Source organism: Bos indicus x Bos taurus, chromosome 14 (genome assembly GCF_003369695.1).
Source record: "Bos indicus x Bos taurus breed Angus x Brahman F1 hybrid chromosome 14, Bos_hybrid_MaternalHap_v2.0, whole genome shotgun sequence".
Taxonomy (NCBI): Eukaryota; Metazoa; Chordata; class Mammalia; order Artiodactyla; family Bovidae; genus Bos; species Bos indicus x Bos taurus.
In genome coordinates this window covers 11,040,177-11,060,432 of record NC_040089.1, presented here as the reverse complement: position 1 = coordinate 11,060,432, position 20,256 = coordinate 11,040,177, and positions in this window count along the sequence as shown.

Here is a 20,256-nt window from a genome sequence, read left to right as displayed (position 1 = left end):
AGATTAGGATGGATTTCTGTGGACTTTACTTCGCAGTTACCTGACATTCATCACCTTCCTTACTAAATGCCAGCTGACTCAGCTAGATTCAGACTCTTTGTCATGAAACTGACTTAAGGACAAGGACTCTCTTCTTCCTTCAGCTGTGGTGGCAGTCTTTCTCTTTCATTTATTTAAGTTCAGCTTATTTACAATATTATATTAGTTTAAGGTGTACAGCACAGTAATTCAGTATTCTTATTTTTTATTTTCCCTGGAAAATCCTTCCTCTACCCCTTTTCTGCAAGTAGATAGTCTATCTCAGTGACCATCTTTATTCAGAAGAATTCATATTTCTTTCCCTCTAAAACAATGGTCTTTTTCCCTGGTTACACTTTACAAACTCTTAAAGAACTTCTTAAAACACCAATGTTCCCACTTATACCCAGGGATTCTAATTCAATTAATCCAGAATGCAGCCTGGGGATCTGTATTAAAACAGACAGAACTTCCTTAGATTATTCTAATGGGTACACCAGCTTACAAACCATTGCTGTAACATAGAGCATCCCAGGGTGCACAGTCACAAGTATTCCAAAGACTTTAATAATAACAAATGATTGAGTGAAAGAAAAGTCAGGGGTATAACCTACTGTATCAGTCAGCAATGTATAAGACACACAGCAGTAACAAATAAGCCCAACAACATCTCAGTGGCTTACAACAATAAAGGTTTGCTTCTCATCCATGTAGAAACTCAAGAATCTATGGCTCTATCCTGTCTTATTCTTTTCAGAACAAACACTGAAGGAGTATCTCCTATAACGGACATGACGGTCTGAGGGCAAAGAGAATGGAACAGAGCCAAACCTTGCATTGGTTCTTAAAGCTTCGATTCAGGGTTGTTCTTCTCACATTTCATTGGACTCAAAGTAAGATTCAGTTCAGTTCAGCTGCTCAGTCATGTCAGATTCTTTGCGACCCCATGAATTGCAGCACGCCAGGCCTCCCTGTCCATCACCAACTCCTGGAGTTCACTCAGACTCACGTCCATCGAGTCAGTGATGCCATCCAGCCATCTCATCCTCTGCCGTCCCCTTCTCCTCCTGCCCCCAATCCCTCCCAGCATCAGGGTCTTTTCCAATGAGTCAACTCTTCACATGAGGTGGCCAAAGTACTGGAGTTTCAGCTTTAGCATCATTCCTTCCAAAGAACACCCAAGACTGATCTCCTTTATTTTTTTTTTTTTTTACCTTTATGGAAGTCTGATTATAATAATTCACAAGGGCATTTTATATAGATATATTAGTGAGTTCTGGTAAAGAAAACCCAATACAGAGATGACCCAGAGGGATGGTACGGGGAGGGAGGTGGGAGGGGGGTTCAGGATGGGGAACACGTGTACACCCATAGTGGTTTCATTTTGATGTATGGCAAAACCAATACAATATTGTAAAATAATTGGCCTCCAATTAAAATAAATAAATTTAAATTAAAAAAAAAGAAAACCCAATAGTCACTGACTAATTCTGAAAAAACTCAGCCAGAATATAAAGTTTAAATGCTTTTAACACCTCATGACTAGACCTTATGGTAGATCTCAGAGAAATGGTGTTTACAAATCAAATAATTCACTTTAGATCTCCTTTAGAATGGACTGGTTGGATCTCCTTGCAGTCCAAGGGACTCCAAAGAGTCTTCTCCAACACCACAGTTCAAAAGCATCAAAACTTTGTCACTCAGCTTTCTTCACAGTCCAACTCTCACATCCATACATGACCACTGGAAAAACCATAGCCTTGACTAGATAGACCTTTGTAGGCAATGTAATGTCTCTGCTTTTCAATATGCTATCTAGGTTGGTCATAACTTTTCTTCCAAGGAGTAAGCGTCTTTTAATTTCATGGCTGCACTCACCATCCGTAGTGATTTTGGAGCCCAAAAAAACAAAGTCTGACACTGTTTTGACTGTTTCCCCGTCTATTTCCCATGAAGTGATGGGACCAGATGCCATGATCTTAGTTTTCTGAATGTTGAGCTTTAAGCCAACTTTTTCACTCTCCTCTTTCATTTTCATCAAGAGGCTCTTTAGTTCCTCTTCACTTTCTGCCATAAGGTCCAGCCTAAGGAAAAAGGTGGGCTTCCCAGGTGGAGCTTGTGGTAAAGAACCCACCTGCCAATGCAGGAGACATAAGAGACATGGGCTTGATCCCCGGGTCAGGAAGATCCCCTGAAGAAGGGCATGGCAACCCACTCCAGTATTCTTGCCTGGAGAATCCCATGGACAGAGGAACCTAATGGGCTCTGGTCCAGAGGGTTACAAAGAGTAGGACACAACTGAAGTGACTTAGCATGCATGCAAGGAGGGAGAAAATGTAACACTCTCATAGGAAAACTTTAGACACCAAAGCCAAAATAGTGACTTGACAAAGTAAAAGAATTGGATGAAGGTTTGATTTTTTCAAGAGAAAATGGATCACTATACTTTCTAAAGACAAAAAGCAGACGGGAAATTGAGGACTGACCTTCTCTGTGTCTATTATAGCCTCACAAAATTAGTTGCTCAAGTCATATTTCATCATGGATTTTGAGAGACATATCAAGGAAACTGAGGTTGTAGAAAGAGATAAATAAGTGAAGCCCAGGCAGAAGTTAAAATGTACTCTTTACTTTCCTCAGCCTTTTAAACCTTGGAAATGTTGAAAGGTGGCAAGGACATTTTAATGAGTTCATCTCTGTCTGGATGCTGCCTCCACGAAGCTTCAGAGTTCTTGCAGCAAGTGACATACGTAATACAACCAATGTGAAGGTGAAGGGATCTTCTGAAGCATTAACAGTTTGGAAAGTTAATCCGAGAAAATGAGAGGAGCAAACATTTGTTGCTAAGATGTTGTAGCCCTCTGAAGGTGGGCAGCTCTCCCACATTCAGAATTTCACAGATTTGGTACAGCCCAGAGCAGTGGAAGGACATGGACTCCGGGACCATCACCCAGCTGACCCCCTGCTCCCATCTGGCCTTGGAAAATCCACATTATACCTTCAAAGCTCTATCTCCCCATCTAGAAAACAAGACTTCACCCACTTTATGGGATTGGTTAAAACATCATAATGACAGTGACTTCCCTGGTGGTTCCCTGGCTAAGACTCCACCCTCCCAATCGAGGGGGCCTGGGTTCAATCCCTGGTGAGGAAACTAGACCCCATATGCCAAAAGTTCACACGCCTCAACTAAAGATCCCACATGCCACAAGGAAGATGGAAGATACGACGTGCTGCAGGCAACTAAGACCCAGTGGGTGGTGGTGGGTGGTGGTTTAGTCGCTCAGTCGTGTCCGACTCTTGCGACCCCAGGGACTGTAGCCCTCCAGGCCCCTCTGTCCATGAGATTCTCCAGGCAAGAATATTGGAGTGGGTTTCCATTTCCTCAGCCAAATAAATAAATTAAACATCCTAATGATAAAATGCGTGAGTTGAAAAACAGCAGAGTTTCAGGGGCCACAGTTTGTTATTGCTGTTGTTATCTTTGACCTTATATCCCATAAAACAGGGTAGATATATTACATGCATGTCACAAAAGAAGAAATTGAAGCTTTAAGAGGAAAAATGATCTCCCCAAGGTCACACATCTTGACACTCTGCAAAAGGGATGAAATGGCCCTTTTTCATTATATGTCTGTGGAGTAACTACATTTTGCTTTAAATTCTCTCATTTTTGTAAGACAAGTGCTCATGATATAATATTAAGTGAAACAAAGCAAAACACAGGACAAATACTACGATCTTAACGTTTACGCATGTGGTATATATCCATATCTCTCTAATTATATCTGCCTACTTACTAAGTGAAATAACTCATTTAAAACACTTAGCACAGTTCCTAGCATATTATAAGCTGTCATCTTTATCATTGTTATCGTTACAATATATGCCTAGAAAAAGAGAGAAAAGAAATATCCATGGTAACAGGTTATTAATGGTTATTTCTCATAGAAGGATTACTGGTCATTATCTTTTATGCTTTTCATCATTTTCCAGTATTTTCAAGATGTGAAATTTTTATTTCTTTTATAATAAAAACATAAATATGTATCTGGTTTATAACACAAATAACCAAATTATTCAAAGAAAACATAGAGTGAGCACAGATAAGATGAAGGATGTGTGTTTCATTTCAGAGTATGAAAGAACATTTTGTGTCAGAGAGGCCCAGAGAATGAAAGAAATTGCTCAGAAGGCACTGAGCTACCCATCTTGGGTAATAAGCCAACAGCAGCTGCATGGCTAGACTCACAGAGAATTTATAAAAAGACAGGTTGAGCTGATAGCCCCAAGACTGTGCCACTCTACAAATTATACTTAGACATCAGGATAGTTACCCTCAGAAAACAATCAGTTTCATAATTTGCAAGGCCCAGTGCAAACCAAAGACGAACATTCCCCTAAAATATTAGGATTTTGAAGAAAGGGACAGCAGAGCATTAAAACAAGCACAGGGCCCTTCTGAGAGCAGGCCCCCACGTGACCATATGGGTCACATGCCCATGAAGCCGGCCTTGCTCCAGGGTCCACAGTGTAAATATCTTGTTTACCCAAGATGACTTGGACAGGTCGGTCATCTCTTAAAGGTTGATTAACAGAGAAAATCCAGCAATTCCTGAGGACTTAGAGAACCTAAAGCACAGCCTAACCATCAAAACACCTTTTTTATGATCATTTTCACATCACAAAGTAAATCAAAGAAGTTATTTTCCTGAGGTAGGCTTCAGGTGAAAAACAGTGCCTAGACCACAGACATTTATCACTTATTCTACACAAAATCCAGCCAGAATGAAAGCAGAGGCATGACAAGGAATACAAGACAAATGGATGGAGAGAGGGAACATCAGTAAATCAGCAGTTTCAGCCACATTCTGGAAAAGTGAAAGTGGGTAGAGTCAGTATCTGACTCAGCAGATGAGAGAAATTCCAACCTAAGTGTCTATAGGTGGAAATATTCCAAGACGTGAGCCAAACTGGCCTGCAGAATCCCCGAGTGTCAGCATTTAGGACCAAGAAGGATGGAAGGCGTGGAGAGTTGGGTGCTAGTCTGAAGACAGCAGTACTGGTGGAAAGTACTGGTGGAATAGACGCTGGTAGAAACTACAGGACCCCTCTCTTGGGTTATAAGTGAACCCAAGAAGGATCACACTGTATTCAAAACCATCAGACTACAGCCAGGCTGATTTGATGATTTACATGAGTATTCAACGAAAGTCTAAGTACTGACTTATGGAGAAGGAAATGGCAACCCACTCTGATACTCTTGCCTGGAAAATCCCATGGACGGAGGAGCCTGGTAGGCTACAGTCCATGGGGTCGCAAAGAGTTGGACATGACTGAGTGACTTCACTTTCTTTTCTATGAGATTCTAGCAGAATAGCTGGAAAAAATAATGTAGAATACCCTGGCTCCAAAAAAGAAGTGGTCATAGAAATTAATAACACCATAGTCAAAATAAATAATTGAGTAGAAGATTTGTAAAAGAAACTTCATATGAACTTGCAGGACTGTAGAACAAAAGGACAAAGAATGGGGGAAAAATTTTTAATAAAAGCTTTGTGAGAAAGGTCAACATGTCATGAAAATGAGTTCTGAAAAAAAGAGGAGGAAGTTGGGCATAGGATATACTTTGAAAATGCAAGAAAATTCCCCCAAACTGAAGAACATGAAAATCCAGAGGGGGAAAAAAAAAAAAAGCAGTTCAGATAATATCATTAAGAATTAGAAAAGCACTGAATTTCCCAGTAGCTATACTATAAAATAGAAGATGGTAGAGAAATAACCAAAATTCTAAGCTTTTAACAAACCTACAATGGAGACATTCACACTAAATAGAGGGACTGAATAAATCGCTCAGTGAGGGGAGAGAAAAGATATGCAAGATATTTCACATATGCAAATTCTCAAAAATTTTACTGTTCACACATCCATTTCTAGAAAAAGCTACTTGAGAATGCACTCTAGTTGAAGTGTACAGGAGAAGAAAGGTATGGGACCCATGGGGAGTTTCCTGGTGGTCCAGTGGTTAGGACTCCCTGTTTTCACTACCGAGGGCCTGGGTTCAATCCCTGGTAGAGGAACTAAGATCCCACAAGCTATGCAGCCAGAAAAAAAAAAGACATGGGATCCATGAGACAGGAGAATCCATGGGAAAAGAAAGGAAAAGAAATAAAAGCAACGTAGCTGTGTAACTACCAACGAGAAATAATTTAAATTCTACTTCAAAAACAAAAGGCTTTTTGGGAAACAGATCTTAAGGAAAAAAAAAAATGTTTAATTGGTTTTTTGAGCTTCTTATTTGGCCTTTAGCAGAGATATTCCCATTCATGGATCACAGCCTTGTCATGCTTGTGTAACTCAGTGAAGCTATGAGCCATGCCATGCAGAGTCACCCAAGATGGTCAGAGTGAAGAATTCTGACAAAATGTGGTCCATTGGAGGAGGAAACGGCAGCCCACCCCAGTAGTCTTGCTGCAAGTATGAAAAGACAAAAAGATATGACACCATAAGATGAGCCCCCTAGGTCAGAAGATGTCCAATATGCTACTGCGGAAGAATAGAGGGCAATTACAAATACCTCCTGGAAGAATAAAGTGGCCGGGCCAAAGCAGAAATCACACGCAGCTGTGGATGCGTCTGGTGGTGAAAGTAAAGTCCGATGCTATAAAGAACAATACTGCATAGGAACATGGGATATTCTGGCCTTCAGGAAAAAATTACACACACACACACGTGTCAAAATAGATGTAACATAGTAAGTCTGTAAGAAAATCAAGACAATGTAGAGAAATTCTACAAAAACAGAGAGAGCTATTGACCATCGAAACAAAGGTCAGATATAGAAGGAGGAAAGGTTACACAACCTGGCTTAGCTGGGAACAATATTTGCACTGTGATAATCAGAGAAAAGACAACAAGTATTGGGTTAGCCAAAAATTTGTTTGGGTTTTGCCATACCATCTACCTGAATGAACATTTTGGCCAACCATGGGAAAAGAGAGATGGTGTGAAGGAGTCAAAGGGTTCAGTCCTCAACCACCAGGGAGTATCAGTGCAGCAGGAGACTGTTGCTACAAAGTTTTATCCTTGTTTAACCTCTATTATCAGAGAAGGCAATGGCACTCCACTCCAGCACTCTTGCCTGGAAAATCCCATGGGCGAAAGAGCCTGGTGGGCTGCAGTCCATGGGGTCGAGAAGAGTCGGACATGACTGAGCGACTTCACTTTCACTTTTCACTTTCATGCATTGGAGAAGCAAATGGCAACCCACTCCAGTGTTCTTGCCTGAAGAATCCCAGGGACGGGGGAGCCTGGTGGGCTGCCGTCTCTGGGGTCGCACAGAGTCGGACACGACTGAAGTGACTTAGCAGCAGCAACCTCTATTATGTATGTATATGCATGACTTTGATGAGAATAAAGTGAAGTGAAAGTCACTCAGTCATGTCCAACTCTTTGCGACCCCATGCACTGTAGCCTGCCAGGCTCCTCCATCCATGGAATTCTCCAGGCCAGAATACTAGAGTGGGTAGCCTTTCCCTTCTCCAGGGGATCTTCCTGACCCAGGAATTGAAGCAGGGTCTTCTGCACTGCAGGCAGATTCTTTACCAACTGAGCTGTCATGGAAGCCTGATGAGAATAAAAGTGGAGACATTAAAATACAAACAAGCATCGTTCTCACACTCAAGGTATCCTAACTTCTATAATAAACAACCTCCAAATTATGGCTAATTTAACACAGTGAAAGTTTATTTCTCCTTCAAGTCAGTTACATTCAGTCTGGCCAGTGCTCTGAAAACCCCAGTCACCCAGAAACCCCAGATTCTCTCATCTCTTGGCCCCTTGATCTTTAAAACATGCTCTCCAGATTTGCTGCAGAATGGAAAAAGAACAAAAGAGGATCACTCTGGGGTTAGAGATCAGACTGGAAGTGGTGGACATCACTTCTACTCGGATGCCTTCAGGCAGAACGCATTACATGATCCTAACCAACTTCAGCCGGGCTGAACTCTGCAATCCTTCTCCATGTAAAAGGTGGTTAGAACTTGGCACTGTCTTTGCTGGAGCTTTAAAAAAAGTCTAGCCTGCTGCTGAGTGATGCTCTAAGGCAGCAGCTCTCAATCAGGAGGTGGTTTTACCCTCCAGGGGAAATTTGGTCACGTCTGGAGACATTTTTGATTGTCATGACTGGGGTTGGGGGGGAGGCCAAGGCTGCCACTAAACTTCCCACAATGTACAAGACAGCCCCCCTCCTCTGCAACAAAGAATCATTCAGCCCAGAATGTAAGTACTGAGGTTGAGAAATCCTGCTCTAAATTTCCTGTCCCTGGGATTCCTGATATGCAGAGATCAGTGTCTGAGTGCAGAGTGTTCTTGTCTGAGTCAAAAGTTCCTAGTTCTCTCCTGTGTATGGTCTTGTCCAAGTCATCCACACATTCAGATGCTCCCTTCCCGCCTTGATAATGTAGGGAGAGTAAAACTTACTTCGTTGCCTGAAGGTTTTTTTTATTATTATTGTGGTAAAAATCACATAATATAAAGCATACTATTTTAACCATATTTAAATGTATGGCTCAGTGGCACTGAGTACTTTATTCACACTATGGTACAACTCTCACCATCACCCAACCCCCAGAATTTTTCATCTTCCTAAACTGAAACTCTGTCCCCACTGAACACTAACTCTCCATTTCCCCCACCAACTCTCATGCTTCTTGTAAGGATCAGCTGAAGATGTCTGGAGGTGATTTTTTTTTTTTTTTAAAGAGCCAAGAATTCATTAATGCTGTTGTTTCAGGGGGTTGTACTTAAAAAGAAAAATATGTTTTTGATGAAATGTTATCAAAAAGGATTGTTCACTGGTGTTACTAAAGAATCGATTCACTGAAAACAAATGCTCGACAGTAAGGAAGCAGGAGAGGAAATCAGATCCAGCTAATATATATGGTTACTGCAACCACAGTTCCCGTATTTTCTAGCGCAGTCTCGTGACACATGGCAATCCTTTGTGTCATTCACATCTTCTGAAAATTACATTCAGTTTACAAGCTAAATCTCCAAATGGCCTTTTATACCAGACGTAGCCAAGAAGTCTTTTGTCAGAACTGATACTCTGTTTTTAGTTCAAGACGGGTTCAATCACACATACAAGAAAAATATGCCTGCCTTGTTTCTGATTCTATCCCTGTTTCTAAACAGAGTAGCTGGCCCAGAATTATGTTTACTAATTATCTGTGTGTTGCATAGTTGAATTAATATAAAAAGAAACAGACATCTACGCTACTGTGAGATCTCTGAGGCAACCCTTACAGCTTCTTCTTTGGATTCTCTACTACTAGCGCATCAACAGTCCAAAATGATGAATTAACTAATTATAATTACCAAGAATTGATTTCTTGAGGTAAATGTGTTCTAGACAGAATTTATGATAAAACAGGGTGGCATTTATGAGATAATTTCATAGGAAGTATAAGAGAAGGTCTGGCTAGTCAGTGTTAATCGCTCAGTCGTGCCTAACTCTTTGCGACTCCATGCACCATAGCCCACCAGGCCCCTCTGTCCATGGAATTCTCCAGAGAAGAATAATGGAGTGGGTAACCATTCCCTTCTCCAGGGGATCTTCCTGATGCAGGGATCAAACTCAAGCCTCTTGCATTGCAGGCAGATTCTTTTTTTTTTTTTCTTTTCTTTTTTTTTTTAATTTTATTTTATTTAACTTTACAATATTGTATTGGTTTTACCATATATCAAAATGAATCTGCCACAGGTATACATGTGTTCCCCATCCTGAACCCTCCTCCCTCCTCCCTCCCCATACCATCCCTCTGGGTCGTCCCAGTGCACCAGCCCCAAGCATCCAGTATCGTGCATCGAACCTGGACTGGTGACTCATTTCATATATGATTTTATACATATTTCAATGCCATTCTCCCAAATCATCCCACCCTCTCCCTCTCCCATAGAGTCCAAAAGACTGTTCTATACATCAGCATCTCTTTTGCTGTCTTGTATACAGGGTTATTGTTACCATCTTTCTAAATTCCACATATATGCATTAGTATATTATATTAGTGTTTTTCCTTCTGGCTTACTTCACTCTGTATAATAGGCTCCAATTTCATCCACCTCATTAGAACTGATTCAAATGTACTCTTTTTAATGGCTGAGTAATACTCCATTGTGTATATGTACCACATCTTTCTTAGCCATTCATCTGCTGATGGGCATCTAGGTTGCTTCCATGTCCTGGCTATTATAAACAGTGCTGTGATGAACATTGGGGTACACGTGTCTCTTTCAGTTCTGGTTTCCTCTGTGTGTATGCCCAGCAGTGGGATTGCTGGATCATAAGGCAGTTCTATTTCCAGTTTTTTAAGGAATCTCCACACTGTTCTCCATAGTGGCTGTACTAGTTTGCATTCCCACCAACAGTGTAAGAGGGTTCCCTTTTCTCCACACCCTGTCCAGTATTTATTGCTTGTAGACTTTTGGATCGCAGCCATTCTGACTGGCGTGAAATGGTACCTTATAGTGGTTTTGATTTGCATTTCTCTGATAATGAGTGATGTTGAGCATCTTTTCATGTGTTTGTTAGCCATCTGTATGCCTTCTTTGGAGAAATGTCTATTTAGTTCTTTGGCCCATGTTTTGATTGGGTCATTTATTTTTCTGGAATTGAGCTGCAGGCAGATTGTTTACTGTCTGAACCACCAGGGAAGCCCAAGAGGAAGTCTAGACTTCTCTGAATTAAAAATATGTTAGTCAATATTTAAGCGTTTAAAGCACTAAAAACAATATACCAGCAAATGACATTGCTGTACCATAGAAACTAATGCAATATTGTAAAGCAACTATAATCCAATAGAAATTAGTGTTTTGAAATTGTCACAGTCATTTCATTGGTCAAATTCATAAAGGGGTCTGACCAAAGCAGTCTGTAGTCACCCAGAAAGTTGTCTGGAAGAGGCAGAGCTTAGGCTAGGTTTTATAAGACTTAAAGAGAAAATGAATAGGTGGGAAACGCAGCAGAGTCAAGCCCACAATCAAGTGTATGGTGTGAGCAAGCACATTAAAATATCACCACATTATTATGCATCTACAACTCTCAAGCAGACATAGGAAATGGCATTCTATTTTTTTTTAATAAATTTCGAACATAAAGGAAAAGCTTAAAGAAAAAGAACATTTATATTCTTGCAGCCCAGAAATAGTACATCTTAACATTTTCCAATTTTTTCCTTCAGAATCATAATATAAAGAACCAGAACATTACAGCTATAGGTGAGGCCTATGTCTCTCCTGACTCAGCATTATAACCCTCCTTTTTCCAGATCCACATCTTATAAGGTTAGCATCTATTTCAAGTCTGTGTTTGTATAATTTTACAATTATAAGAATTCATTTTAAAATGTTTAAAACTTTGAGTTAAAAAAATAATTCTTGAACTTCCCTGGTGTTCCAGTGGTTAAGACTCCATGCTCCCAATGCAGGGGCTGAGGATTCAATCCCTGGTGAGAGAACTAAGATACCACATGCTAGGCAGTGCAGAAAAAATGTATTTGTTTAATTTAAAAAATGATTATTGACATCAAACTGATCATGTCTTTCTACAACTGTGCTTTTTCCCTACATTATGTTTCCCAGATTTTTTATATGAATATCTATCATGCCAGTTCATCCATTTTTTAGTTTTCTGGTATTCATTTAGCAATTTTATGCTAAAAATCCTTTATCGTCCTCCTAGTAATAAATACTAAGATTGTTTCTAAGCTTTGTTAGTTTATTTGCTTTTGCTTTAACAAATAATGTTGACCAGGAACATTCTTGTATATGTGGGACAGTTATGAGTGATAAATTCCTGAAAGTATTACTAGTGAATTGCAAATATGCATATCCTCAAACTTACTAGATATTGAGAAATTACCCTCCAAAATGATGATGCTAATAAACATTTCCACAAGCAAATATGAGTCTAAGCTTGCTTCACATTTCTGCCAATACTAATATTATCAAATACTTTAAACTTGCTTATGGAACAGGTTCAAAATCTCATTTTTCCCTACTGAGATTAAATTTTTCTTCATATATGTATTGGCCATTCTAGTTTCCTCTTCTGTGAATTGATGAACCATAGTTTCCCTTGTTCCTTTATTGTTTGTTCTTTTTCTTGTAGTTTTTTTTTTATATTGGATATAAATCTTTCATATTTATATATGTATAAATATATACATATATAATAAGTATAGTAAATAACTTACCGGAAGTAATGCCTGACTTATCACTTTTTTAAAGTATCTTTTACTGAAAACTTTTTTTCACTTTGTATTATTTTATAGGACTTCCCAGGTGTGTCAGTGGTAAACTATCTGCCTGCTAATGCAGGAGATGTAAGAGACGCGAGTTCAATCCCTGGGTCAGGAAGAACTCCTGGAGAAGGAAATGGCAACTCACTTCAGTATTCTCGCCTGAAAAAATTCTATTAAAGTAATTTTCCCAGGCAAAACAAATCTAGTACTCAGAAACAGTTGCTGGTAGAAAGGCGTAGAAAGAGAGAGGACTGAACCATCCTGAACATCTATCTGCTTTGTGCCAGATGCTGACAAGCCATCTCAGTCAGGTTCCCTAGAAGAGAGTCTGGGATAAGTATGACTGCTGCTACTGCTGCTAAGGCGCTTCAGTCGTGTCCGACTCTGTGTGACCATACGGACGGCAGCCCACCAGGCTCCGCCCTCCCTGGGATTAAGGTAATAATTTATTAAGAGTGCTCTCAGGATAGGCAGGGGGAAAGTCAGGCAAAGTTCCCTGAATTATACTGTATGTTCTCATTAATTGTCTATTTTATACACAGTATCAACAGCGTATATATATATGTCAATCTCAATCTCTGATTCCTCCCACCCACTAGCCTTCCCTCCTTGGTATCCATGAAGATGATCTTATTTGCAAAACAGAAATAGAGACACAGACATAGAGAACAAAAGTAGATACCATAGGGTGCTTTCAAGGATAAATGACATCAGAGAGTTCTCCTGCAAAATGCATCTTGCTTTAAGGAACTCCCATATCAGGCAGTCATTAGCTTAAGGCTACTAACAAGTTTCTTCATCCCAGAAATTTCCAGATAAGGCAGTTGCTATCAGCAGAGTGCAAAGGGATATAGTTATGAACAGTCAGCACCCAAATGTCACAAGAGCTGAAAGATGGGAACCTGCACACCCCATAAAGTAGAGCTCTGCAGGGCAGTGAGTCATCATTTCATCTTTCTAGGACCACAGGGCACAGGTAATATCATTTGCCACTTGGGTCAAAATGAAGCGGGGTTGAGACAGGCTGGTAGAATTGCTCAAAGACCACCACACTAATAATCTGAGAAACACTAAATTCCAATCTAGTTTTTCCTGACTCTAGAACGTGTGTCCTGTGTAATCGGCCATGGCAACTCCTCTATGAAGCTCTCTGTTCGGCACCTCCACTAGCTGATAACAGAGTAGGCCAGGGGGATTTTCCTTCCACATGTAGGGGGTTGTGGCTGCCTTCATCTGTCACCAGGAGAAGGCCTGGTTCACCTTTTATAAGCATCCTATTTGCACCACACGCAGGGCCTTTCCCTGGAAAATGGTGAAAGACCTCCCCTCTTTGCAAGCAGGTTAGGTATCTGATGGAATCCAGAAGCACTTTAAGGAAATACCTTGTAAAGAACTAAATCAGTTTCATGTCTTGATATTAGGGAAACCTCTGATTTCATGGGTGACTTTTTCTAGTGTCAGAAAGCCATGGCTGGGGAGAAATAGCACCTGCACTCCCTATAAATTAAAGGTCAGTCGAGCTGAGGTTTTCAAGTCCATCACCTTGCTGCAAATCAAAACTGTCAAAGAACTGTGAACAGGTACTGTTACAGAGAAGGTCTACACGGTTCAGTAAGGAACTGCTCATCCTTGTGCTTAACATTATGAAGATTCAAAGACGCCTCACCATCCGTGCCTACTCCCTGCTCTACTCCAGGTTCACATGAACTATCTCATTTAACAGAGCAAACGATCCAGGAGTATCCAGGTATTCAGCGCTATCCGTTTCCTTCCCCCATAGCAATTTACTCATGAGTCAGCCTGCCATTTGTAAAAGCAATAGACACAAGGTTTGCCAGATGGCTTGGGAATCTGAGAGAACAGGAAACAATCTCAAACAGTATGTTCTGCTGGGTTCCTGATGTCACAGGCAGTAAAGGCAAGGCGATGAGATGGGAATACTTACAGGCTTTCTAGGAATTCCGTTTTCTTCCAGTTGCAAACAATGCCCCCCAAACCATCATCAGGACCATGAGAATCTGTGTCCTTTCTTCTCTAAATAACACTCTGCTCCCTGTATAGCATAGGAGGATGCCATTGAGGCTGTGTGGCATTCATAAAGAGGATGTTCTATGGTAAATTCACCTGCTGCAGGGAGCAGTATTCAGCGCTCCAATTAAACATGGCAAAGCTAAGTGGTAGTAAAATTAAAATGGAGTCGCAGAATGGAAAGGAATTTCAAATCAGGTGCAATTATACTCATTTTTATATCAGTCTCTTAAATTTTAATGCTCTTTATGGGCCCCTGAATAAATGAATTATACAAGATTCATAACTTTTGAGATGAATTTTGGCTTTCTTCAAAATTCCCTAGTTTCACAGAGATGGTGAGAACCAAATAAAAGAATGGACTTGAAGAGAGTATCTATAAATACTGCACTGAAGAAACCTATATGTAAAATGTTTTGCATGTGTAACATATTTGTAAAATTCCAGGCTGATAAAGAAGACATTGAGTGAAATTTGGTACACCAGGGTTTTTGTTTTTGTTTTTGTTTACAATCAGTCTTTATTTCTGACACCCCTAAAAACACCTCTAACTATAGGAATTCCCATCATTGGCTCACTTGCTAACCACATATATGAAGTTATTCTTTGTAGCTAGAATGGGTTCAATTGATAAAGACTCCTTTATATTCTCGATCAATTCATATCTGGTGCCATATGGGAAATAAATCCTTTATTTATTCATTCATTTATTCCTTTATTCCTTCATTCGACACTGGGATGAGAGTATAAACCCCGCCACATACTGCCACTACCATCAAGTCCCTTAATCTCTTTGTGCTTCAATTTCTTCATCTGTAAAAGATGGGACTAAGTTTATAAATTCTTTACTCATAAGATTACTGTAAAGGTTAAAGATAACAATCTATGTAAATCCATAAGAACAATGTCTGCTACACAGTGACCACACAAGTTAAGCCATCATTATTCATCCATTCAACAAATATTTTTTGAGCAACTACCATATGTCAACCATGACCCTAGATTTAAGAGTCCTAAGAATGATGAGGGAAGGCTCCATCTCTGACGTCAAAGGACTTACCTTGATCCCAGCTTTCTTTTCCTATTCCTGCCTCTCAAGGATGCTAAATAACCAAAGATCAAGGGGGTAATATTTTACAAGTGAGTTTCATATCAAGTAGGTTATCAGGGCAGGGTATATGTATACATAACTACTATATAATAATAGTCACAATAATTATGTTACCTTCCTCTTAGTGAACAACTATGGAAAAGTCTGTGGTTTTTTTAATATAAATTTATTTATTTTAATTGGAGGTTAATCACTTTACAATATTGTATTGGTTTTGCCATACATCAACATGAATCCGCCATGGGTGTACATGTGTTCCCCATCCTGAACCCCCCTCCCTTTTCCCTCCCCGTACCATCCCTCTGGGTCATCCCAGCAACCAGCCCCAAGTATCCTGTATCCTGCATTGAACCTGGACTGATGATTCGTTTCATATGTGAAGTCTGTGATTTTATTTTACTTTTTGCTTTAATTATATTTGTCCTTGTTCATGATAGTTATTTCTTCTATCTTCATATTTTAACCTTTTTCTCCTCAAACTAGGTATCCCAGGCCCCAGAAGCATGAAATGGGGATTTATCTATCTATTCCACACTTACATCTAGATTTCCAGCAAGGAACTGTTTGAGACAGCTTACATAAAAGCAGTAAGACTGAAAACTTTCAAACAACGCATAGATAGTTACTGGGTTGACAAAAAAGTCTAGTTGGGTTTTTCCATAACATTATATGGAAAAATCCGAACAAACTTTTTGGTCAACCGGCTAGCTTGCTAGCTATATATTAGAGTATCGAGTGAATGAAGTGTTAGTTGCTCAGTTGTGTCTGACTCTGGGAGACCCTATGGACTGTAGTCTGCCAGGCTTCTCTGTCCATGGAATTCTCCAGGCAAGAATACTGAAGTGGGTTGCCATTCCCTTCTGCAGGGGATCTTCCCCGACCCAGGGATTGAACCCAGGTCTCCAGATATACAGGCAGATTCTTTACCATCTGAGCCATCAGGGAAGACCAATAGAGTATAAAAGTACAGGATATTTGTATCTTCAGTTCAGTCGCTCAGTCGTGTCCGACTCTTTGTGACCCCATGAATCGCAGCACGCCAGGCCTCCCTGTCCATCATCATCTCCCGGAGTTCACTCAAACTCATAACCATCGAGTCAGTGATGCCATCCAGCCATCTCATCCTCTGTCGTCCCCTTTTCCTCCTGCCCCCAGTCCCTCCCAGCATCAGAGTCTTTTCCAATGAGTCAACCCTTTGCATGAGGTAGCCAAAGTACTGGAGTTTCAGCTTTAGCATCATTCCCTCCAAAGAAATCCCAGGGCTGATCTCCTTGCAGTCCAAGGGACTCTCAAGAGTCTTCTCCAACACCACAGTTCAAAAGCATCAATTCTTTGGTGCTCAGCTTTTTTCACAGTTAAACTCTCACATCCATACATGACCACTGGAAAAAACCATAGCCTTGACTAGACAGACCTTTGTTGGCAAAGTAATGTCTCTGCTTTTGAATATGCTATCTAGGTTGATCATAACTTTCCTTCGAAAGAGTAAGGGTCTTTTAATTTCATGGCTGCAGTCACCATCTGCAGTGATTTTGGAGCCCCCAAAAATAAAGTCTGACACTATTTTCACTGTTTCCCCATCTATTTCCCATGAAGTGATGGGACCAGATGCCATGATCTTCGTTTTCTGAACACTGAGCTTTAAGCCAACTTTTTCACTCTCCTCTTTCACTTTCATCAAGAGGCTTTTGAGTTCCTCTTCACTTTCTGCCATCAGGGTGGTGTCATCTGCATATCTGAGGTTATTGATATTTCTTCCGGCAATCTTGATTCCAGCTTGTGCTTCTTCCAGCCCAGTGTTTCTCATGATGTATTCTGCATATAAGTTAAATAAGCAGGGTGACAATATACAGCCTTGCTGTACTCCTTTTCCTATTTGGAACCAGTCTGTTGTTCCATGTCCAGTTCTAACTGTTGCTTCCTGACCTACATTCAGATTTCTCAAGAGGCAGGTCAGGTGGTCTGCTATTCCCATCTCTTTCAGAATTTTCCACAGTTTATTGTGATCCACACAGTCAAAGGCTTTGCCATAGTCAATAAGGCAGAAACAGATGTTTTTCTGGAACTCTCTTGCTTTTTCCATGATCCAGCGGATGTTGGCAATTTGATCTCTGGTTCCTCTGCCTTTTCTAAATCCAGCTTGAACATCTGGAAGTTCACAGTTCACATATTGCTGAGGCCTAGCTTGGAGAATTTTGAGCATTACATTACTAGTGTGTGAGATGAGTGCAATTGTGCAGTAGTTTGAGCATTCTTTGGCATTGCCTTTCTTTGGGATTGGAATGAAAACTGACCTTTTGCAGTCCTGTGGCCACTGCTGAGTTTTCCAAATTTGCTGGCATATTGAGTGCAGCACTTTCACAGCATCATCTTTCAGGATTTGAAATAGCTCCATTGGAATTCCATCGCCTCCACTAGCTTTGTTCGTTGTGATGCTTTCTAAGACACACTTGACTTCACATTCCCGGATGTCTGGCTCTAGATGAATGATCATACCATCGTGATTATCTTGGTCGTGAAGATCTTTTTGTACAGTTCTTCTGTGTATTCTTGCCACCTCTTAATCATTTTTGTCCTTTATTGAGCCCATCTTTGCATGAAATGTTCCCTTGGTATCTCTAATTTTCTTGAAGAGATCTCTAGTCTTTCCCATTCTTGTTTTCCTCTATTTCTTTGCATTTATCGCTAAGGAAGGCTTTCTTATCTCTTCTTGCTATTCTTTGGAACTCTGCATTCAGATGCTTATATCTTTCCTTTTCTCCTTTGCTTTTCACTTCTCTTCTTTTCACAGCTATTTGTAAGGCCTCCTCAGGCAGCCATTTTGCTTTTTTGCATTTCTTTTCCATGGGGATGGTCTTGATCCCTGTTTCCTGTACAATGTCACAAACCTCAGTCCATAGTTCATCAGGCACTCTATCTATCAGATCTAGTCCCTTAAATCTATTTCTCACTTCCACTGTATAACCATAAGGGATTTGATTTAGGTCATACCTGAATGGTCTTCCCTACTTCCTTCAATTTAAGTCTGAATTTGGCAATAAGGAGCTCATGATCTGAGCCACAGTCAGCTCCCAGTCTTGTTTTTGTGGACTGTATAGAGCTTCTCCATCTTTGGTGGCAAAGAATATAATCAATCTGATCTCGGTGTTGACCATCTGGTGATGTCCATGTATAGAGTCTTCTCTTGTATTGTTGGAAGAGGGTGTTTGCAATGACCAGTATGTTCTCTAGGCAAAACTCTATTAGCCTTTGCCCTGCTTCATTCCATACTCCAAGGCCAAATTTGCCTGTTACTCCAGGTGTTTCTTGACTTCCTACTTTTGCACTCCAGTCCCCTATAATAAAAAGGACATCTTTTTTGGGTGTTAGTTCTAAAAGGTCTTGGAGGTCTTCATAGAACCATTCAACTTCAGCTGCTTCAGCATTACTGGCTGGGGCATAGACTTGTATTACTGTGATATTGAATGGTTTGCCTTGGAAACGAACAGAGATCATTCTGTCTTTTTTGAGATTGCATCCAAGTACTTCATTTCAGACTCTTTTGTTGACCATGATGGTTACTCCATTTCTTCTAAGGGATTCCTGCCCACAGTAGTAGATATAATGGTCATCTGAGTTAAATTCACCCATTCCAGTCCATTTTAGTTCACTGATTCCTAGAATGTCGACATTCACTCCTGCCATCTCCTGTTTGACCACTTCCAATTTGCCTTGATTCATGGATCTGACATTCCAGGTTCCTATGCAATATTGCTCTTTACAGCATTGGACCTTGCTTCTATCACCAGTCACATCCATAACTGGGTATTGTTTTTGCTTTGGCTCCATCCCTCATTCTTTCTGGAGTTATTTCTCCACTGATCTCCAGTAGCATATTGGGTACCATCTGACCTGGGGAGTTCCTCTTTCAGTATCCTATCATTTTGCCTTTTCATACTGATCATGGGGTTCTCAAGGCAAGAATACTGAAGTGGTTTGCCATTCCCTTCTCCAGTGGACCGCATTCCATCAGACTTCTCCACCGTGACCCACCCGTCTTGGGTGGCCCCACAGGGTATGGCTTAGTTTCATTGAGTTAGACAAGGCTGTGGTCCTAGTGTGATTATATTGACTAGTTTTCTGTGATTATGGTTTCAGTGTATCTGCCTTCTGATGCCCTCTTGCAACACTTACCGTCTTACTTGAGTTTCCCTTACCTTGGGCGTGGGTTATCTCTTCACGGCTGCTCCAGCAAAGCACAGCCACTGCTCCTTACCTTGGATGAGGGATATCTCCTCACTGCTGCCCCTCCTGGCAATAGCTGTATACATTACAGAGGGTGATATTGCTAGAAGCCAGGGAAAACAGAAAAAATGATGAATCGTATGAGTCATTTGACTCACGAGACTCACTGGGGGAAATAGCCTCTTTTTTGTTATTATTTATGGCCTTGATATGCAGATGATCTCAGATATGACCTCAGATATACAGATGACACCACCCTTTATGACAGAAAGTGAAAAGGAACTAAAGAATCTCTTGATGAAAGTGAAAGAGGAGAGAAAGCTGGCTTAAAACTCAACATTCAAAAAACTAAGATCATAGCATCCAGTCCCATCACTCCATGGCCAATAATGGGGAAACAATGGAAATAGTGACAGACTTTATTTTCTTGGGCTCCAAAATCAGTGCAGATGGTAACTGCAGCCATGAAACTAAAAGATGCTTGCTGGTTGGAAGAAAAGTATGACCAACCTAGACAGCATATTAAAAAGCAGAGACATTACTTTGCCAACAAGGTCCATCTAGTCAATGCTA